The sequence below is a fragment of the Bos mutus genome, chromosome 28 (genome assembly GCF_027580195.1).
Source record: "Bos mutus isolate GX-2022 chromosome 28, NWIPB_WYAK_1.1, whole genome shotgun sequence".
Lineage (NCBI taxonomy): Eukaryota > Metazoa > Chordata > Mammalia > Artiodactyla > Bovidae > Bos > Bos mutus.
Window position 1 is genome coordinate 37550670 of NC_091644.1, and position 23764 is coordinate 37574433.

At 41.1% G+C, this 23764-nt stretch overlaps 1 protein-coding gene across 1 annotated transcript in view; it reads right to left on the bottom strand.

Moving 5' to 3' along the window:
- The window catches only part of TBCE (tubulin folding cofactor E), an 89056-nt gene extending 74843 nt beyond the window's left edge, over positions 1-14213 (bottom strand). The window contains 1 exon segment of the mRNA XM_005905648.2: positions 14122-14213. The gene's annotated coding sequence lies outside the window, so the exon portion shown is untranslated.
- Between the last annotated feature and the right edge of the window lie 9551 nt (positions 14214-23764).

A 23764-nucleotide genomic window follows, 5' to 3' on the forward strand; every position in this document is an offset into this window, starting at 1 on the left:
ACTGGAGTGGGTTGCCATTGCCTTCTCCGAGGAGACCTCTGGGACAGCAATAAATGCACCAACATCTGCAGCATAGGAGTCCTAGAAGGAGGAGAGGGAGAGAAGGCCTGGGAAAATATCTGAAGAGATAATAGCGAAAACTTTCCTAACATGGAAAAAGAAACACTCAAGTCCAGGAAGTGCAGAGAGTCCCAAATAGGATTAACCCAAGGAAGAACACACTGAGACACATGTTAATCAAACTGACAAAAAGAAAATATTAAAAGCAACAATAACATACAAGGGAATCCCCATAGGGTAACAGCTGATTTTTCAGCAGAAACTCTGCAGGCCAGAAGGGACTGGCACAATATATTTAAAGTAACGAAAAGGAAAAACCCACACTCAAGAATACTTTTAACCAGCAAGGCTCTTGTTAAGGTTTGCCAGAGAAATAAAAAACTTCAGAGACAAGCAAAAAGAAAAAAAAAGCTAAGTGAATTCAGTACCACGAAACCAGTTTTACAACAAATGCTAAAGAACTTTTCCATATGGGAAAGAAAATGCTACAATTAGAAACAAAAAAATTATAAATGAGGAAGTTCACTGGTAAAGCCAAACATACAGTAAAGGTAGGAAAACATTCACACGTGAATATGGTATCAAGATCAGCAATCATGAGAAGAGAAAACTTCAGATGCAGAATATTGGGAACACATTTGAAATTAAGTGACCAGCAACTTAAAACAATCTAGTATAGTAGACTGCTATATCAAAACCTCATGGTGGGAATTCTCTAGTGGTCCAGTGGTTACCACTCTGTTTTCACTGCAGTGGGTCCAGGTTTGATCCTTGGTCAGGCAACTAAGATCCCACAGCCAAATGGTGTGGCCAAAAAATAAAACAAAACAAAAAAACCTCACAGTAACCACAATCTGAAAACTTACAATAAACACACACAAAAAGAAAAAGGAATCCGAACACAACACTAAAGTCAGTCACCAAATCACAGGAGAACAAAAGAGCAAGGAAAGAAAACAGATCTACAAAAACAAATCCAAAACAATTTAACAAAATGGCAATAAGAAATACCTATTACTAATTATCTTAAACAAAAATGGATTAAATGCTCCAACCAAAAGACACACTGGCTGAATGAATACAAAAACGAGACCCTTATATATGCTCTCTACAAAAGATACACTTCACATCTAGGGACACGTACAGACTGAAAGTGAGGAGATGGAAAAAGGCTTTCTATGCAAATGGAAACCAAAAGAAAGCTGGATAAGCAATACTCATATCAGAGAAAATAAACTTTAAAATAAAGACTGCTATGAGAGACAAAGAAAGACACTACATAATGATCCAGGCATTAGTCCAAGAACAAGATAAAACAATTGTAAATATATATGCATCCAACACGTGAGTACCTCAAGAATTATGACAAACGTTAAGAGACATAAATGGAGAAATTGACAGTAACACAATAACAGTGGGGGAATTTAATACCCCACTTACATCGACAGACCATGCAGACAGAAAAATCAATAAGGAAACACCAGACTTAAACGACACATTAGGAGGAGAAGACACACAGGAGAAGGGGGTGACAGGACGAGGTGGTTGGGTGGCATCATCAACTCAATGGACATGAGTTGGAGCAAACTCCTGGAGACAGTGAAGGACAGGGAAACCTGGCGTGCGGCAGTCCACGGGGTCGCAAAGAGTCGGACACAACTGAGCAACTGGACAACAACATAGAGTATTCCATGCAAAAGCGGCAGAATACACATTCTTTTCAAGTGAACATGGAACATTGACCAGGACTGACCGCATACTGAGCCACAAAGCAAGCCTTGATAAATTTAAGAAAGCTGAAATCATATCAGGCATCTTTTCTAACCACAACGCCATGAGATTAGAAATCAACTGCAAGAAAAAAAAAAAAAACTGTAAAGCAACATGGAGGCTAAACAATATGCTACCAAATGACCAATGGATCACTGAAGAAATCAAAGAGGAAATAAAAAAATAGCCAGAGACAAATGAAAACAAAAACATGATCCAAAGACTATGAGACACACTAAAAGCAGTTCTAGGAGGAAAGGTTTCTGAATGTTGAGCTTTAAGCCAACTTTCTCACTCTCCTCTTTCACTTTCATCGAGACTCTATTTAGTTCCTCTTCACTTTCTGCCATAAGAGTGGTGTCATCTGCATATCTGAGGTTATTGATATTTCTCCTGGCAATCTTGATTCCAGCTTGATGTACTCTGCATATAAGTTAAATAAGCAGGGTGACAATATACAGCCTTGACGTACTCCTTCCCCTATTTGGAACCAGTCTGTTGTTCCATGTCCAGTTCTAACTGTAAACGAAGATCATGGCATCTGGTCCCATCACTTCATGGGAAACAGATGGGGAAACAGTGGAAACAGTGTCAGACTTTATTTTTGTGGGCTCCAAAATCACTGTAGATGGTGATTTCAGCCATGAAATTAAAAGACGCTTACTCCTTGGAAGGAAAGTTATGACCAACCTAGATAGTACACTGAAAAGCAGAAACATTACTTTGCCAACAAAGGTCCATCTAGTCAAGGCTATGGTTTTTCCTGTGGTCATGTATGGATGTGAGAGTTGGACTGTGAAGAAAGCTGAGCGCCGAACAATTGATGCTTTTGAACTGTGGTGTTGGAGAAGACTCTTGAGAGTCCCTTGGACTGCAAGGAGATCCAACCAGTCCATTCTGAAGGAGATCAGCCCTGGGATTTCTTTGGAAGGAATGATGCTAAAGCTGAAACTGCAGTACTTTGGCCACCTCATGCGAAGAGTTGACTCGTTGGAAAAGACTCTGATGCTGGGAGGGATTGGGGGCAGGAGAAGGGGACAACAGAGGATGAGATGGCTGGATGGCATCACTGACTCGATGGACGTGAGTCTGGATGAACTCCAGGAGTTGGTGATGGACAGGGAGGCCTGGCGTGCTGGGATTCATGGGGTCGCAAAGAGTCAGACACAACTGAGCGACTGAACTGAACTGAGGAGGGAAGTTTATGGCCATACAATCTTACTTCAGGAAAAAAGAAAAATCCCAAATAAACAACCTACACATACATCTAAAGCAACTAGATAAGGAAGAACAAATTCTAAAGTTAGTAGAAGGAAAGAAATCATAAATATCAGAGCAGAAATAAATGAAATACAGACAAGGAAAACAACAGAAAAGATCAATGACACTAAATGCTGGTTCTTCGAAAAGACAAACAGACCCGATAAACCTTTAGCCAGACTCATCAGGAAAAAACAGGAGAGTTCAAGTCAATAAAATCAGAAATGAAAACTGAGGAGTTAGAACTACCACCACAGAAATAAAAAGGATCACGAGAGACTACTAAACCAAACATATATATATATATATGCCAATAAAATGAACAACATAGAAGAAATGGACAAATTCTTGGAAAGGTATAATCTTCTGAGACTGAACCAGGAAGAAACAGAAAATATAAACAGACCTGTCACAAGGACTGAAATTGAAATAATGATTAAAAGACTTTCAATAAACAGGGGCTTCCCTGGTAAGATAAGACTATCCCTTATCCCTGGATAACTCTGCACTCGATGCAGGGGCCCAGGTTCAATCCCTGGTCAGTGAACTAGATCCATGTGCCACAACCAAGAGCTGGTGCAGCCTAAATAAATAAAAATTTTAAAAAGAAAAAAAAAACTCTTTACAAACAAAAGTCCAGGACAAGATGGCTTCACAGAAGAATTTTATCACACATTTAGAAAAGAGTTAATACCTCCTGCAGTACAGGAGGGGCTAGCGGCAGTTGGGCAGCGCAGGAGCGGCGAGCAGCAGAGAGGAGATATCCCATGTCCAAGGTCAGGAGCGGTGGCCGTGGGGACATACCCCAAGTCCAAGGTAAACAGCAGAGGCTTCGCTTTCCTGGAGCAGCCGTGAAGAGAAACACCACGTCCAAGGTAGGAGAAACCCAAGTAAGATGGTAGGCGCTGAGGGAGGGCATAAGAGGGCAGACAGACTGAAACCACAATCACAGACAATTAGCCAATCTGATCACATGGACCACAGCCTTGTGTAACTCAGTGAAACTAAGCCATGCCGTGTGGGGCCACCCAAGACGGACGGGTCATGGTGGAGAGGTCTGACAGAATGTGGTCCACTGGAGAAGGGAATGGCAAACCACTTCAGTATTCTTGCCATGAGAACCCAAGAACAGTAATGAAAAGGCAAAAAGAAGGACACTGAAAGATGAACTCCCCAGGATGGTAGGTGCCCAATATGATACTGGAGATCAGTGGAGAAATAACTTAAGAAAGAATGAAGGGATGGAGCCAAAGCAAAAAACAACACCTGGTTGTGGATGTGACTGGTGATAGAAGCAAAGTTCAATGCTGTAGAGAGCAATGTTGCATAGGAACCTGGAATGTCAGGTCCATGAATCAAGGCAAATTGGAAGTGGTCAAACAGGAGAGTGAACGTCAACATTCTAGGAATCAGCGAACTAAAATGGGCTGGAATGGGTGAATTTAAGTCAGATGACCATTATGTCTACTACTGTGGGCAAGAATCCCTTAGAAGAAATGGAGTAGCCATCATGGTCAACAAAAGAGTCTGAAATGCAGTACTTGGATGCAATCTCAAAAACGACAGAATGATCTCTGTTCGTTTCCAAGGCAAACCATTCAATATCATGGTAATCCAAGCCTATGCCCCACCAGTAAAGCTGAAGAAGCTGAAGTTGGACAGTTCTATGAAGACCTACAAGACCTTTTAGAACTAACACCCAAAAAAGATGTCCTTTTCATTATAGGGGACTGGAATGCAAAAGTAAAAAAAGAAAGTCAGAAAACACCTGGAGTAACAGGCAAATTTGGCCTTGGAGTACAGAATGAAGCAGGGCAAAGACTAATAGAGTTTTGCCAAGAGAACACACTGGTCATAGTAAACACCCTCTTCCAACAACATAAAAGAAGACTTTACACATGGACATCACCAGATGGCCAACACTGAAATCATATTGATTATATTCTTTGCAGCCAAAGATGGAGAAGCTCTATACACTCAGTAAAAACAAGACGGGACCTGACTGTGGCTCAGATCAGGAACTCTTTATTGCCAAATTCAGACCTAAATTGAGGAAAGTGGGGGAAACCACCAAACCATTCAGGTATGACCTAAATCAAATCCCTTATGATTATACAGTGGAAGTGAGAAATAGATTTAATGGATTAGATCTGATAGAGTACCTGATGAACTATGGAATGAGGTTTGTGATATTGTACAGGAGACAGGGATCAAGACCATCCACAGGAAAAAGAAATGCAAAAAAGCAAAATGGCTGTCTGGGGAGGCCTTACAAATAGCTGTGAAAAGAAGAGAAGCGAAAAGCAAAGGAGAAAAAGAAAGATACAAGCATCTGAATGCAGAGTTCCAAGAATAGCAAGGAGAGATAAGAAAGCCTTCCTCAGCGATCAATGCAAACAAATAGAGGAAAACAACAGAATGGGAAAGACTAGAGATCTCTTCAAGAAAATTAGAGATACCAAGGGACCATTTCATGCAAAGATGGGCTCAATAAAGGACAGAAATGGTATGGACCTGACAGAAGGAGAAGATATTAAGAAAAGGTGGCAAGAATACACAGAAGAACTGTACAAAAAAGATCTTCATGACCCAGATAATCACGATGGTGTGATCACTCACCTAGAGCCATACATCCTGGAGTGTGAAGTCCAGTGGGCCTTAGGAAGCATCACTACAAACAAAGCTAGTGGAGGTGATGGAATTCCAGGTGAGCTATTTCAAACCCTGAAAGATGATGCTGTGAAAGTGCTGCACTCAACATGCAAGTGGCCACAGGACTGGAAAAGGTCAGTTTTCATTCCAATCCCAAAGAAAGGCAATGTCAAAGAATGCTCAAACTACCGCACAATTGCACTCATCTCACACGCTAGTAAAGTAATGCTCAAAATTCTCCAAGCCAGGCTTCAGCAATATGTGAACCGTGAACTTCCTGATGTTCAAGCTGGTTTTAGAAAAGGCAGAGGAACCAGAGATCAAATTGCCAACATTCACTGCATCATGGGAAAAGCAAGAGAGTTCCAGAAAAACATCTATTTCTGCTTTATTGACTATGCCAAAGCCTTTGACTGTGTGGATCACAATAAACTATGGAAAATTCTGAGAGAGATGAGAATACCAGACCACCAGACCTGACTCTTGAAAAACCTGTATGCAGGTCAGGAAGCAACAGTTAGAACTGGACATGGAACAGACTGGTTACAAATAGGAAAAGAAGTATATCAAGGCTGTATATTGTCACCCTGCTTATTTAACTTCTATGCAGAGTACATCATGAGAAACACTGTGCTGGAAGAAGCACAAGCTGGAATCAAGATTGCCGGGAGAAATATCAATAACCTCAGATATGCAGATGACACCACCCTTATGGCAGAAAGTGAAGAGGAACTAAAAAGCCTCTTGATGAAAGTGAAAGAGGGGAGTGAAAAGGTTGGCTTAAAGCTCAACATTCAGAAAACTACAATCAAGGCATCCGGTCCATCACTTCATGGCAAATAGATAGGGAAACAGTGGAAACAGTGTCAGACTTTATTTTTTTGGGCTTCAAAATCACTGCAGATGGTGACTGCAGCCATGAAATTAAAAGATGCCTACTCCTTGGAAGGGAGGTTATGACCAACCTAGGCAGCAAAAAGCAAAGATTTTACTTTTTTTTATTAAAAAGCAAAGATCTTACTTTGCCAACAAAGGTTCGTGTAGTCAAGGATATGGTTTTTCCAATAGTCATGTATGGATGTGAGAGTTGGACTATAGGGAAAGCTGAGTGTTGAAGAATTGATGCTTTTGAACTGTGGTGTTGGAGAAGACTCTTGAGAGTCCCTTGGACTGCAAGGAGATCCAACCAGTCCATCCTAAAGGAGATCAGTCCTGGGTGATCATTGGAAGGTCTGATGTTGAAGCTGAAACTGCAATATTTTGGCCATCTGATGTGAAGAGCTGACTCATTGGAAAAGACCCTGTTGCTGGGAAAGATTGGGGGCAGGAGAAGGGGACGATAGAGGATGAGATGGTTGGATGGCATCACTGACTCAATGGACATGAGTTTGGGTGGGCTCCGGGAGTTGGTGTTGGCCAGGGAGGCCTGGCGTGCTGCAGCTCACTGGGGCGCGAAGAGTCAGACACAATTGAGCGACTGGACTGAACTGAATACCAATCCTTTTGAAACTCTTACAAAAGCTTGCAGAGGAAGGAATACCCCCAAATTCATTATATTAGGCCACCACCACTGACGCAAAAACCAGACAAAGATACCACACAAAAAAAGAAAATTAGAAGCCTGTATCACTGATGAACATAGATGCAAAAATCCTCAACAAAATACCAGCAAACTGAACCCAACAATGCATTAAATAGATCATACACTAGATTATTAAGTGAGATTTATTCCTGGGATGAAGCATTTTTCAATATCTGCAAAACAATCAGGGTGATACACCACATTAACAAATTGAAGAACAAAAACCATATGATAATCTCAACAGAGAAAATGCTTGTAATAAAATTCAACTTATTCATTCATGATAAAAACTCTTCAGAAAGTGGACATAGAGGGGACTTATCTCCACATAATAAAAGTCATATATGACAAGCCCATGACTAACATCATACTCAATGGTGAAAAGCAGAAAGCCTTTCCTCTAAGATCAGGAACAATACAAGGATATCCACTCTTTCCGCTTTTACTCAACATACTTTTGAAGTCCTAGCCACAGCAATCAGAGAAGAAAAAGTAAATAAATAAAAGGAGCCCAAATTGGAAAAGAAGTAAAACTGTAACTGTAGATGACATCAGTTTAGTTCAGTTGCTCAGTCGTGTCCAATTCTTACCATACATATGAAATCATAAAGATGCTACCAGAAAACTACTGAGCTAATTAATGCACTTGGTAAAGTTGCAGGATACAAAATTCATACACAGAAGGGCTTCTCTGGCAGTTCAGTGGTCACGACTCCATGCTTCCACTGCCAGGGGCATGGGCTTAATCCCTGGTTGAGGAAGCTACGGTCATATCTGCTGTGCAGCACATCCAAAAAACACAAACAAACATACAAAGAAATCTAAATTAATACACAAAAGTCTGTTGCATTCTATACACTAGTGAAGGAGAAATTAAGGAAATAATCCCATTTATCACGACATCAAAAGAATAAAATACTTAGGAATAAAACTACTAAAGGAGGCAAAAAACCTGTACTCTAAAAACTATATGATGATGATGAAAGGAACTGAAGGTGGTGGGGGTGGGGGCGGTGGGAGAAAAAGAAAAAATTGAAGATGACACAGAAAAATATACCATGTTCTTGGATTGAAGAATCAATTCAGTTAAAATGACTATACTACCCAAGGCAATCTTCACACTCAATGCAATCGCCATCAAATTACCAATGGCATCTTTCACAGAACTAGAACAAAAATTTGTGAAATCTGTATGGAAACACAAAAGACCAGTAATAGTTAAAATGATTCTGAGAGAGAAAAACAAAGGTGGAAGAATCAGGCTCCCTGATTTTAGAAAATGCTATAGCAATTAAAAGAGTACGGATGGCACTGGCATAAAAACAGCAATAGAGAGCAACAGACCCGGACAGAAAGTCCAGTAACAGAGGTCTCCCTGATGGCTCAGTGGTGAAGAACCCACCTGCCAATGCAGCGTTTGATCCTCGGTCCAGGAAAACCCACATGCTGCAGTGCAACTCAGTCCATGCAACACAGCGACTGAGCCAGCACACCCCAACAACAGAGACCACACAGTGAGAAGCCTGTGCACCCCAACTGGAGAGAAGCCCATTCAGCAACAAAGATTCAGCAGAGCCAAAATAAAAAAACAGCTTTTGCAGAGCAAAAGAAATCATAAACAAAACGAAAAGACAACCCACAAAATGGGAGAAAATATTTGCAAATGAGACAACTGACAAGGGATTAATCTCCAAAATATATAAACAGTTCATGTAGCTTTATGTATTAAAAAAAAAAAGAGTCCAATCAAAAAATTGGCAGATCTAAATAGACATTTCTCCAAAGACACACATATGGCCAAAAAAGCACATGAAAAGAGGCTCAACGTCTCTAATTATTAGAGAAATGCAAATCAACTCACAGCTATCAGCATGGCCATCAAAGAGTCTATAAACAGGGACTTCCCAGGTGGTCCCGTGGTTAAGAATGGGCCTGTCAATGCAGGTGACATGGGTTTGATCCCTGGTCTGGGAAGATCCCACATGCCGCAGAGCACCTAAGTCCATGTGGCACAACTACTAAGCCCACGTGCTGCACGGCATGAAGCCCACACCCCCTAGAGGCCATGCTCTGCAACAAGAAAAGCCACCACAATGAGGTCCATGCACGGCACCCGGAGAAAGCCCACAGGCAGCAACAAAGACTCAGCACAGCCAAAAATAAATACATAAATACATATTTTTAAAGTCTACAAACAGTAAATGCTAGAGAGTGTGGAGAAAAGGGAACCTCCCGACACTGTTGTTGGGAATGTAAATTGGTACAATTATAGAGAACAGTATGGAGTTTCCTTTAAAAAACTAAAAATAAGCCTATCGTATGATCAAGCAATGCCACTCCTGGAATGTATCTGGCTGTCCTCAGTTGCATCTCCCTCTTTGCGACCGTATGGACTGTAGCCCACCAGGCTCCTCTGTCCATGAGATTCCCAAGCAAGAATACTGGAATGGGTTGTCATTTCCTCCTCCAGGGGTCTGTCCTGATCCAGGGACTGAACTTGCGTCTCTTGCGTCTCCTGCACTGGCAGGCAGATTTTTCACCACTGAGCCTCCTGGGAAGCCCATGTATATGGAAAAAACTATCATTTGAAAAGATATATGCATACAGTGTTCATAACAGCACTATTTCAGTTCAGTTGCTCAGTTGTGTCCAACTCTTTGTGACCCCGTGGACTGCAGCATTCCGGCTTCCCTGTTCATCACCAACTCTCAGAGCTTGTTATAAGTCATGGCCATTAAGCCGGTGATGCCATCCAACCACTACAGTTAAAAGACACGGAAGCAACCTAAATGACCACTGACAGAGGAATGGATAAATGAGATGTGGTACATACAGGCAACGGAGTATTCTTCAGCCATAAAAAGGATGAAACAATGCCACTTGCAGCAACATGGATGAACCTATGTATCATCAAACTAAGTGAACTAAGTCAGACAGAAATACTATATCCTATATCCTGTGTGGAATCTAAAAATAAAATGATACAAATGAACTTATTTACAAAACAAAAACAGAACTCCAGACTCTGAAAATAAACTTATGGTTACCAGAGGGGAAAGGAAGAGGGAGAGAGAAAGAAGAATCTGAAAAAGGACAGATGTATAACTGAATCAGGTGCTATACGCCTGAAACTAATACAACACTGTAAATCAACTAAACTCTTATATACAATAAAAATTTAATTAAAAAAAAGAATAATGGTAGTTGACATGGGGAAGTCTAATTCCAGTGAGCCTCTTCCACCCGTAGGTACTGATTCAGTTACCACATCTCCTACCTTGTTTAGCCACCAAGGGATGCAAAACGATGTTTGATGCCCAACAGAAACAGTGAGAACACTGGCATTTTGTGAATTAATTTTAGAAAAAAGCTTTTCAATACGTATTGTTATCTTTCTAAACGTATTTGCTGTATCTTTCCTGCTATTTGTTCCAAATTGTATTAAAATAATTTAGCATGAGGTCTGAAGTATCATTCACACACTGATACTTATAAAGTAGAAAACAACATCAATAGGAAACATGCTGCACTGAGATTCAGGCGCTCCAGGTAGTAATCCTGGTTCAGGCACTTACAAGCTATGAATTCTGACACTCATTAACCTTTCTGTCACCAAGATTATAAGTAGAAGACAGTCTCTTGTAAGGAACTTAAGAGTTTAATTAGGAGAGATAACTAACAGTAAACAATTAAGACCTAGAATTAGTAATGTAAGGGTCAAATTCAGTAACTGTGAAGAAACAGGAGGGTTAAGAGTGAGACAGACTCCATGTGGAAACCATTCTGATTAAGCTGATGGAAATCTGCAGCAGAAATTGAGAACAAGCTTTCCAGGTTGTGAAACCTGATAGGGTTTCACTGATTGGAGATTCAGGATGGGAAACTACAGAAAGTGGGAATACAACACCTTTGAATAGTATGGGCAAAAAGGACCACCTAAAATGTAACAACTTCTGAGTTTTAACAGCCCAATTTTAAAGAAACCCACCTGTGGTCCTTTTTAAAAAGAAATTTAATTGTTGTAAAATAAACGTACCATAAAATTTATTACTTTAACCATTTTTAAGTGCACAGTTCAGTACATTATATACATTCACCCACTGCTGTGCAATCACCAAAATTTTTTTGTCTTGCAAAATTGAAAATCTATATCCATTAAACAACTCCCATAACCTCCTCTCCCCAGGTCCCACCTTCCATTTCTATTAACTTGCCTACTCTAAATATGTCAGAAAAGTCAAAGCATACAGTTATCTTTTGGTGACCAGCTTACTTCACTTAGCATAATGTCCTGCTGTCCTCTATGCACATCATACCTGATGTCAAAGACCATGTCAAAGTTCTGCTACATCCTCACAGTATTCCTTGGCCCTCACACACTGAATTGTCTCACATCATTTTAAGTAGTGCCTCCAAAAGCTTTAGGTTTCTGAAGAGGCTGCAGACACGTTTTCTCTTTCAAACACCAATGACTTAAATCCACACCAAACCTACAATTTTTATGACACAGCTATACAACTATATGAAACAGAACTAATAAAATGAATGAACCAGGTTGTGCCTTTTCTCCACATACTTTCAAATACTACCAAATCTTCCCATATAACTCTCCTACAAATTCATTCCATCTGCTCCTAATAACCAGCAAACTGTTAAAATTCCCTTTCTGGTAGTCTCTACCTGCTTTCTGGGCAATATTCATTTCATAATAATATCTACCATATCTTCTAGTGGACTCTTTTGCACATTTCAGAGCAAAAACGTAAGGGAGGAAAAGTATTGTATATTTAAAAACAAAACTTTGAGTGCTAAGTATACAGTAAATATTTTATTAATGTATATGACAAATTTACTTTGTAATAAACCAAAAAGGAAAAAATAAAGACCACCAGAAAATAGTAACAACTACTAGTTTTATTGAATATTTACATCTTACAAAAATAAATACTGAGCTGATCCAGGAAGCCTGTTAAAAAACCAGTAACTTACAGGTAAAAACAATACAGTTTTGCAAAGCTTTCCGATCAGTTTCAATTATGCACAGTAAAATTAAAATTAACTACATTAATTTTAAACCACAATAAAATTAAAATTAACCACTGTAAGAACAGAAATAAAATATATAGAATAATGTATCTTCAAACAAGTAGAAGGAAAAAGAGAAGATAAAACCTCAATTCAAAAAAAGGCAAGGAAAGAGAAAGAAAAAGGGCAGAGAGTACAAATTATAAAATGGCAAAAAAAGGTTTTTCAACAATTATAAAGAGCCCACTAAAAGCCAGGTATTGTTTTAAGCACTAGGGATACAGCTGTAAACAAAATACAGAAAAATACCAGCTCTCATACATAAGCTTCTATGGTTGTGGGGTAAACATTGCTGAGCCAGAGAAATGAACCAATCCCACAGCGGGTCATATGGTGATATGCAGGAGGAGGATGGGTACAATAGAAATGTAAGGGAAGGCTATGCCAGGGAAGTCCTCACTGAAAAGGTAAAGTTAAAAAAAATATATGAAGGAGGTGAGGGATTAAGCCCTGTGGACATTCAGACAAAGGAATTCCAAGTGTGAATATCCTGAGGTTAGGATGTGCCTGAGGCACCCGAATAAAGGGGGAGAGGAGCCGGAGATTAGATCAGAGATATAGCAAGGGCGGGATCAGAAAGCACCTTGAGGGTCGTTCTAAAGAATCTGGCTTTCAATCTGAGTGAAATGGGAAGTCCATGGAGACTTTTATGAGAGGGAGATAATCTGATTTTTTTTTTTTTTTAAGAAGAATCACTAGATGTGATGGAAAGGCTGAAATAAGAAAAAGCAGATTGGTTAGGTGTCTACTGCAGGAATCCAGGTGAAAGATAGCTGCAATTTCGATAAGGGGAGGTGGTAAGAAGGGCTTGGGCCTCTGGATAGATTCTGAAGGCTGAGTTCTTGGATTTGCTGCTGATAGGTTAAATGTGTGTGAGAAAGAGATGAGTCAAGGATGACTCAAAAGGTTGTGGCTTGAACAAATACCTCAGAAATGACTTTGAATATAAGTACAGTAAGGCTGCCAGTCAAAAGGCACAGACTGTCCACTTAGATTAAAAAAAAATACCCAGCAATATGCTATTTTATTATAAAAGTATACACAAAGGTTAAAACTAAAAAAGATGAAAAAAGCTGAGACAAATAACAAACAACAGTCCTCATGGCTATATTAACGCGAGACGAGAGAAGTCTGTACTCTTAATCTGTCTACTCTTTCTGTAACAGTTTGGCATTTGTGAGTCCTGTTTTCACAACGGGACTGTAGTTTCTTTAGGGACAGGGATACCACACCCTCATCTGGATCCATCCACAACCTAGAACAGTCCTCTTGTCAGCAGTGAACAGTAGGTAAAACTTGTAAATACGTTCTCCACCCACTTAACATTAGTTCTCCTACATCATAAATGTTAAAGCATTTAAAAGGTCAGAGTTGGTTCTCTAACCTGACACCAAGTCGTGGGTCGCCTGTACCATTTTCACCTATTTCCAAGTGACAAGTCAACAGGCTTTTCCGTGAAGTGCAATGCAGTGTGCCCCGCTCGCCCGCAGCCAGGCCGGAGACCCCGCCCGCCCCCGCAAATGCAAGGGGATTCGGTCAAAGACTTAAGTGCAGATGGATTCGGTCAAAGCCTCAAGAAGCAGACCACGCCCGGCAATCTTGGAAGTTTCTAAGAAAGGGGAAAAAGACCGAGAGCCCTGCACGGTTGCACGGGTCACGAGCCAGCTAGCATTGCATGCTTCCTCCGCTACCCAGACTCACCCCAAGCTCACCTGCCTGCAGCCAGCCAGGGTGATCTGAGCGACAGCCCCTGGCACGCGCTTTGCCCCGAGGCAGCTTCCGGCTCTGGTCGGAAGTGCTCCTTTAGGAAGACAGGAAGTCCCGCCCCCGGGGACGGGAGCTGCGGCAGCTGAATCTCAGTGCTGAAAATCAGCTCCAGAGTCTGGGTAGCGGGAGGTGTGGTCAGCCCGCCCAAAGCCAGCCAAACACTCGGCCCCTGGGCTGACCCCGCGATGCCCCCTAAACTTGGGATAACGGAAAGAAGGATCGCGCTCTTTCCAGTTTACTAGTTATCACGGAAGCGAGTTACAAGTCCCGTATGAGATTCAGTTCCATGTTCGTGGGGAATTTACCATATAGGAAGTCTGAGGTGGTCATAGAAAAGAAACTAGTGTTGATGCCTCAAACGCTAGGGGAAAAAAATTTAACGGGCTGAATCGTAAGGCAGAATGAAAGTAAACGCAGTAATAGAAAAAGGAAATTCCATAGACATGTTAATTTCTAACAGTTTTCTCATATCTCAAGAGTTGTGAAGATCAAATGCTGCTGCTGCTGCTAAGTCTCTTCAGTCGTGTCCGACTCTGTGCGACCCCATGGACGGCAGCCCACCAGGCTCCTCCAGCCATGGGATTTTCCAGGCAAGAGTACTGGAGTGTGGTGCCATTGCCTGCTCCGGAAGATCAAATGAGATGACGGATAAATAAAAGTTTCCCCGTCGCGGAGTGTGGTACATGATTAAAGCGTATCATGTCCATAGTATAGTTATTGCTTTTAAAAGGCCTTTATTCCAACCAAAGAGAAACTGAATAACACTTCAGGGGGCTAGCCTTCAAGCTGAATGTCAAAATTAAACAGAATTTCAACACATAGAGATGCCCCTTATGAAGCTGTAAAAACTGCTTTTGTTGATTAATGAAAGGACATAGGCTAAGAAACCATGTTCCAAAAACAAACTTCCAGAAGCTTTGTTGTGTGAAATCATATCAGTAATCATGGAATATCGTATATCTGCCTGGCAGAGCTGAGTCCTGGGGATCATTCTGACACTTTGCCAACCCAGGCATACTGCTTCAAATAAGGTATTTTCAAATGTAACATTCCACATTTAACTTTATATTAATAGTTTTTGAGAACACATGACCCTGGAGTCAACTTCATAGCTCAAGCCTGAGCTTAATTCTTATCTACACTCCACCAAATTCTATGCTATGTCCGCTTTTTCCTGTTCCCCCCCCCTTTTTTTTTGAGTTAAACTCCTCCAATTCCTCTGGTGTGTGGTTTTCCTTATTTCAGCAACTTAATAAATTTTGTTAGACTACAGGTTTGACACAGATGGCTTTATCAGATAGGCTTTATCACTGTTTATTTTGATTAAGCCTCCTGCACTCATGAAGGTTGGAGGATACCTGCTGCTGCTGCTGCTAAGTCGCTTCAGTCGTGTCCGACTCTGTGCGACCCCATAGACGGCAGCCCACCAGGCTCCCCCGTCCCTGGGATTCTCCAGGCAAGAATACTGGAGTGGGTTGCCATTTCTTTCTCCAATGCATGAAGGTGAAAAGTGAAACTGAAGTCGCTCAGTCCTGTCCGACTCTGAGCGACCCCACGGACTGCAGCCTACAGGGCTCCTCCGTCCATGGGATTTTCCAGGCAAGAGTACTGGAGTAGGGTGCCATCGCCTTCTCCATGGAGGATACCATTGATCCCAATTTAGACAAAAACTGAAGCAGAATAAAGATAAGTTATTTACTGACATTCATCTGTGTCCTGAGAAGAGCTGTGCCCTTTTTTTAAGTTATCTTTTGGTAGAGAATGACCACAGTTTTTGAAAATTATTGGCATCCACCAAATTCAAACCAGCCCCATGGATACAGAAGCATGCATATTCCCTTTCTTTGTAAAATATTTCCTGTCTCCACTGAGTTGTGACAATAGTTCCCTGGTTTTGCCTAGAATGAAAGAATGACACTTCTCTGCCTTCAGTCCCTTTCTCTAGACAGTGATCCTGTACACTTCTCCCTCAACCATGTTGTCTTTTTGAAATGTTTTCTCTGCTAAATTTTCCCCTGAAAGAGATCTCTACATTCTGTCTCTCATTCCTCACCCTCCTCTCACTTTAATCCTTTTTAGCCTGCACTTCTGGCTTCTCTTTTCCCTCCAGTTCTTCCACAGTTATCTTTCAAATATCAACACTAACTTCAGGTCATCAAGGTGATTTTTTAGTCCTCATATCCCTTGATTTCTCAATAGAACAGGTTGATAGGGTTACTTACCCACCTTTGCTGTAAAAATCATATTTAAAGCACTGTATCAAAAGAACACAAACTTATAAATGCAATTCATTTTGAGTATCATCATTCATGCATCAAGTCAGTAAGTGCCAGTTCTGCACCAAACACTATTTTTAGACACTAGAGGTCTAGCAGAGAAAAAGAGATGCAATGTTCCAGTCCTGGAAAAAAATGTATGTCTTAATGGTATGAGGCAGATGGCACATAAATAAAAAAAAATAAGATAATTTCAGATTGTGTGAGGTGCAATTTAAAAAAATAGATGGTTCAGTGATAATGTTAGCAACTGAAAGTAGGAAAGTAAGGGGAGGATAACTTTCAAGGTGACATTTGAACTGACAACTGCAAGATAAGAAGGATCGAACAAGGTAAAAAAAAGAAAAAATAAACTGGAAGAAGATCCTTCTAGTTCTACAGGATAACAGAAGGGGGAGGCAGGGTTGAGGGAGGGTTAAGAGGGTCATTCATGGGGAATTTCCCTGTGGTCAATGGTTAGGACTCGATGCTTTCACTGCCGGGGCCTGGGTTACATCTCGTGATGGAGAACTAAGATCTTGCAAGCTGCAGGGCCAAAAAAAAAAAAAAAAGGGAGTCAGTTATGAGCTGTTGTAGTCATTTCATCTAGGGCACAAAAGGAAATGGTGGCTTAAGCCAGAAAAGTTGAAGCAGACTGGAAGACTGTCGAGTCACAGCTACTGAGAAGTCATATAATATGAGAAGACAGAACTATTCACTAGATTTCACAAAATAAATGTCAGTGTCATTATCAAGAGCAATTTTGGTAGAGTAGTGGCATCAGAAGCCAGACTTTAGTGGAAAGGAGGTTGAGGGAGCACAGTTCAAAGAAGAGACCTTCTAATTGCCTACTGATCGAACATTTTTCAGTTAATGTCCTATTGGGTATCTCTACTGCATTATATCAATACTTTAATGGTTCACTTCTTGAAACCACATAGTTTCTTTCCAGTGGTTATTTTTTCCTTTTTCTTTTGTTGATGTTGTTGCCGTTGTTGACAGGGAGTGAAGTCACTTTGGAAATCTGATGACAGCTATCCACATATGTGCAAACTTTGTATATAATTTCACGGAGTTAATTAATCCTTTGAAGATTGTTAATGGGCCCCAGAGAACCATCGAGTGCAGATTAAGAATGTCAACTAGCTGTTCTCTTCTTCCTTCATGGTTGCCTCATTCCATTAACTGCTCCCTCCTTGATAACTGCCCTTATGGTACATACTCTCTCAGTGACTACATCTACTTTCTTGATTTTTTTTTTATTGGGACCATGATACCTATTTTACTTTAAAAAAAATTACTGAACTCAAGTTGATTTACAATGTTAATTTCTGTGTACAGCAATATATATATATACATTCTTTTCCATATTCTTTTCCATTACGGTTCATCACAGGATATTAACCATAGTTCCCTGTGCTATACAGTAGGACTTTGTTGTTTATCAATTCTACATATAATAGTTTGTATCTGCTAATCCCAAACTCCCGATCCAGCCTCTACCAGCTTCCCTTCTCCTTGGCAACCACAAGTCTGTTCAGTCTGTGAATCTGTTTCTATGCTGTGGACAAGTTCATCTGTGTCATTTTAGATTCCACATATGTGATATCATACAGAATTTATCTTTCTCTTTCTGACTTACTTCACTTAGTATGATAATGTATAGACCCATCCATGTTGCTGTAAATACATGGTCCATTCTTTTTTATGACTGAGTAGTGTTCCATTGTATATATACACCACATTTTCTATACCCATTCATCTGTTGATTCACACTTAGGTTGCTTCCATATCTTGGCTATTGAAAACAGTGCTACTATGAACACTGGGTGAATGTATCTTTTTTTCTTTCTTTTTTTGGCCATGCCACAAGCCTTGTGGGATTTTAGTTACCTGACCAGGGGTTGAACCCTGCTACCACAGTGAAAGTGCCAAGTCCTAATCACTGCATGCCAGGAAATTCCCAACATTTAGTTTTTGAGGAAACTCTGTACTGTTTTGCATATTGGCTACACCAGTTTACAATCCCACTAAGTCAAATCCCTTATGATTATACAGTGGAAGTGAGAAATAGATTTAAGGGCCTAGATCTAATAGATAGAGTGCCTGATGAACTATGGAATGAGGTTCGTGACATTGTACAGGAGACAGGGAGCAAGACCATACCCATGGAAAAGAACTGCAAAAAAGCAAAATGGCTGTCTGAGGAGGCCTTACAAATAGCTGTGAAAAGAAGAGAAGCGAAAAGCAAAGGAGAAAAGGAAAGATATAAACATCTGACTGCAGAGTTCCAAAGAATAGCAAGAAGAGATAAGAAAGCCTTCTTCAGCGATCAATGCAAAGAAATAGAGGAAAACAACAGAATGGGAAAGACTAGAGATCTCTTCAAGAAAATTGGAGATACCAAGGGAACATTTCATGCAAAGATGGGCTCAATAAAGGACAGAAGTGATATGGACCTAAGAGAAGCAGAAGATATTAAGAAGAGGTGGCAAGAATACACAGAACTGTACAAAAAAGATCTTCACGACCCAGATAATCACGATGGGGTGATCACTCATCTAGAGCCACACACCCTGGAATGTGAAGTCAAGTGGGCCTCAGAAAGAATCACTATGAACAAAGCTAGTGGAGGTGATGGAATTCCAGGTGAGCTATTTCAAATCCTGAAGGATGATGCTGTGAAAGTGCTGCACACAATATGCCAGCACATTTGGAAAACTCAACAGTGGCCACAGGACTGGAAAAGGTCAGTTTTCATTCCAATCCCAAAGAAAGGCAATGCCAAAGAATGCTCAAACTACCACACAATTGCACTCATCTCACACGCTAGTAAAGTAATGCTCAAAATTCTCCAAGCCAGGCTTCAGCAATATGTGAACTGTGAACTTACTGATGTTCAAGCTGGTTTTAGAAAAGGCAGAGGAACCAGAGATCAAATTGCCAACATCCACTGGATCATGGGAAAAGCAAGAGAGTTCCAGAAAAACATCTATTTCTGCTTTATTGACTATGCCAAAGCCTTTGACTGTGTGGATCATAATAAGCTGTGGAAAATTCTGAAAGAGATGGGAATACCAGACCACCTGATCTGCCTCTTGAGAAATTTGTATGCAGGTCAGGAAGCAACAGTTAGAACTGGACATGGAAAAACAGCCTGGTTCCAAATAGGAAAAGGAGTAAGTCAAGGCTGTATATTGTCACCCTGCTTATTTAACTTACACACAGAGTACATCATGAGAAACGCTGGACTGGAAGAAACACAAGCTGGAATCAAGATTGCTGGGAGAAATATCAATAACCTCAGATATGCAGATGACACCACTCTTATGGCAGAAAGTGAAGAGGAACTCAAAAGCCTCTTGATGAAAGTGAAAGCGGACAGTGAAAAAGTTGGCTTAAAGCTCAACATCCAGAAAACTAAGATCATGGCATCCGGTCCCATCACTTCATGGGAAATAGATGGGGAACAGTGGAAACAGTGTCAGACCTTATTTTGTTGGGCCCAAAATCACTGCAGATGGTGACTGCAGCCATGAAATTAAAAGACGCTTACTCCTTGGAAGGAAAGTTATGACCAACCTAGATAGCATATTCAAAAGCAGAGACATTACTTTGCCAACAAAGGTCTGTCTAGTCAAGGCTATGGTTTTTCCTATGGTTATGTATGGATGTGAGAGTTGGACTGTGAAGAAGGCTGAGCACCGAAGAATTGATGCTTTTGAAGTGTGGTGTTGGAGAAGACTCTTGAGAGTCCCTTGGACTGCAGGGAGATCTAACCAGTCCATTCTGAAGGAGATCAGCCCTGGGATTTCTTTGGAAGGAATGATGCTAAAGCTGAAACTCCAGTACTTTGGCCACCTCATGCGAAGAGTTGACTCATTGGAAAAGACTCTGATGCTGGGAGGGATTGGGGGCAAGAGGAGAAGGGGACGACAGAGGATGAGATGGCTGGATAGCATCACTGACTCAATGGACATGAGTCTGAGTGAACTCCAGGAGTTGGTGATGGACAGGGAGGCCTGGCATGCTGTGATTCATGGGGTCGCCAGGAGTCGGACACGACTGAGCAACTGATCTGATCTGAAGAGCAGATGGGTTCCCCTTTCTCCATGGCTTCTCTGCTGCTGCTGCTGCTAAGTCGCTTCAGTTGTGTCGGACTCTGTGCGACCCCATAGACGGCAGCCCACCAGGCTCCGCCGTCCCTGGGATTCTCCAGGCAAGAACACTGGAGTGGGTTGCCATTTCCTTCTCCAATGCATGAAAGTGAAAAGTGAAAGTGAAGTCACTCAGTTCTGTCCAACTCTGAGCGACCTCATGGACTGCAGCCTACCAGGCTCCTCCGTTCACGGGATTTTCCAGGCAGAAGTACTGGAGTGGGGTACCATTGCCTTCTCCACCAAAGCTTCTCTAGCATCTATTATTTGGAGATTTTAATGATGGCCATTCTGCCCAGAGTGAGGTACCTCACTGCAGTGTTGATTTGCGTTTCCCTAATAATCAGCGATGTTTCATGTACCTGCTGGCTATCTATATGCAATGACACCTACTTTAGTACAGAAGCCCCTTGGAGTTGTGGGGTAACTTAAGAGAAAATCAAGATCAGTTCAACCCACTCAATAGCCATAGATTTATTTGACTTCACAGTATCTAACTGAACACCATAAGAATTGAGGCTGTAAGTAATTGCTCATAAGGACATCCTGGAAAATATTTTTATAAGAAAAATGAAATAAAAGGCTAGTACTTTTGCTGTAACATTTTACAATCTTCTTCCACATCTGTCTTCCTCACAGCTCTATCACAAGGAAGTCAGATTTCCACTGGGAACTTCACAGTGGCAGATGTTTACCATGCAAAGTTCCCTCCAGCCTTCTTCCTTCCTTCCTTCCTTTGGTACCTTCTAATATGCAGCTTCTCATCCTAGCAAGTAGTTGTGAAGGTTAATTTTATATGTCCTCTTGGCTAGGCCATTGTACTCAGATATTTCTTCTAACACCAGTCTCCATGTTGCTGTGAAGGTATGTTTTAGATGAGATCAACTGTTAAATCAGTACACTCTGAGTCAAGATTGCCCTCCATAACGTGGTGAGCCTCACCCAATCAGTTGAAGAACTTATGTGATGAAGACTAAGCTCCCTCATGTGTGCACGCTAAGCTGCCTCAGTCATTTCTGACTCTTTGCAACAGTATAGAGGTAGCCCACCAGGCTCCTCTACTATGGTATTCTCCAGGCAAGAATACTGGTGTGGGCTTCCATGTCCTCCTCCAGGGGATCTTCCCGACCCAGGGATCGAACCCATGTCTCCTATGTCTTCTGCCTTGGCAGGTGGGTTCTTTACCACCAGTGCTACCTGGGAAGCCCCCTCAAAGAAGAGAGAATTGTTTCCCCTGAAACACATGGCCATGCAACATGGGGAAAATATCAGGGCTCTTTTCATAAGGAAGAATTGAGTAATGACTGTTCAATAGATAAACAACATCTTCCATAGATTCAATTCATTATCTTCTCAGATCTCTCCAATGATATTACTTACAGATTATGGTTTGTCTTATTTTGTTTTAAGGTGTTTTCTGTTCCCTTAATTGTTCCTGTTTCCTCTAAATTAAGTTTTCTGTATCTATCTTGTTTTTTTTTTTTTTTTTTTTTTGCTGCAGACTGCAGTATATGGGATCTTAATTCCCCACCTAGGTATTGAACCTGCATACCCTGCATTGCAAGGCAGATTCTTAACTACTGGACCACCAGAAAAGTCCCTTCTTTTTTTTTACCTTGGTCTTTCTCTGTCATACTGCAGGTATTCTATAAATATGTAGGCCTTTCTGGTTGTCCATTTATGTTTTAGACAGAATGAGGCAGGAGAAATGCTAAACATGAACTAATGGGAGCTCAGCTTACACAGGCAGGGCTGGCTGGCTGACTAGTTAAGTTTCAATGTCACGAGAGGTGGGAAGGGAGCAGCCATCCATCATGCTCCAGGAAGGCTACCAAATGCCAGGACAGAAGAATGTAGCTCTTTGGCACCAATACCTTCCTTATTTACTCAAATTATTCTTATAAACTTAACTTGTAGTTCTCTAAAAAGATAAACATCTGGTAGTGATGATGTAGTTTGCCCACTGGAGTATAACAAAGAGGTAGTATAGGGGGATATACCCTTCAATTTACAGACTATCAATTAATTTGTTTTCGCCCACATTTATCACTCCAGCAAGTATAGAGTTGTTCTAGTTAGTTTCCTACTACCACAATCTTAGTAGCTTAAAACAACATCTATTTATTATATAGAGTTCTGTAAAAGCCCATCGCTTCTCAAGGTCTCAGCAGGGCTATGTTCCCTTCTGGAGACTCCAGTGGAGAATCTGTTTCCTTGCCGTTAGTTTCTAGGAGTTGCCTGCATTCTGTGGCTTGTGGTCCCCTTCTTCCATATTCAAAGTCAGAAATGATGGGTTCAGTCCTTCTTATCACACCACTCTGTCTTTGGTTCCAACCTATTACCTCATTCTATGACTCTCCTCTTCTTCCTCCTTCTTCCACTTTGAAGAAACTTGTAGTTACTGATGGGTCCACCTGAATAATTCATGATAATCTTCCTATTTTGAGATCATCACTTAGCAACAATAATTTCTCTCCAAACTTATTTCTCCTTTGCCATATAACCTAATATATTCATCAGTTCTGGGGGTGAGGATGTGAACATCACTGGCGGGAGGGCCCCTTATTCTGCCAAGCACTTCTGGTTCTCCTGAGCCTGCTGGGTCCACAACCCCTTCTCAAAAAAGCCTTAGCTCGGACCATATCCCCATGGCTTTCATATAGCAGTATTTCTGCTTTCTATATTCCAGATTTTTTTTTTTGAAATTTCTCATCCATTAACAAAGTCCTTCCATTCTCAATGTTATTTTGATATTTTAGTCTTTATATTATCTTCCTTTCCTTTCAGTATTCTCCCAAGAGGGAGAAAAGATAACCACATACTCAGTCCAGCATCTTGAAAAGGATGATTGTTCTTTTGGCACTTTCTTCTTGCTGGAAGAAAATTTAGTCTCAGTCAGTGTTGGCACCTCCTTACCTCTCAATAGTTAGAGCAACTTCTAGGAGATTTAAGAGGTGCCTGAGGGCATCATAGACACCATTGGCAGGTTTATTGTTGAAGCCCATAATGATCCCTCAAAGCCTGGCACCTTCTGCTGCCCTGTCACAGGAAGAGAGGGGGAATGTTATTATCTAGTTCATCTTCTGTGAAGTATTACTTAACTACTTGAGTACCATCAACAACCATGGGAACTTCTGGCTTTTTGTTCCCTTCCCAGGAATCTCTCCTCTCTCCTC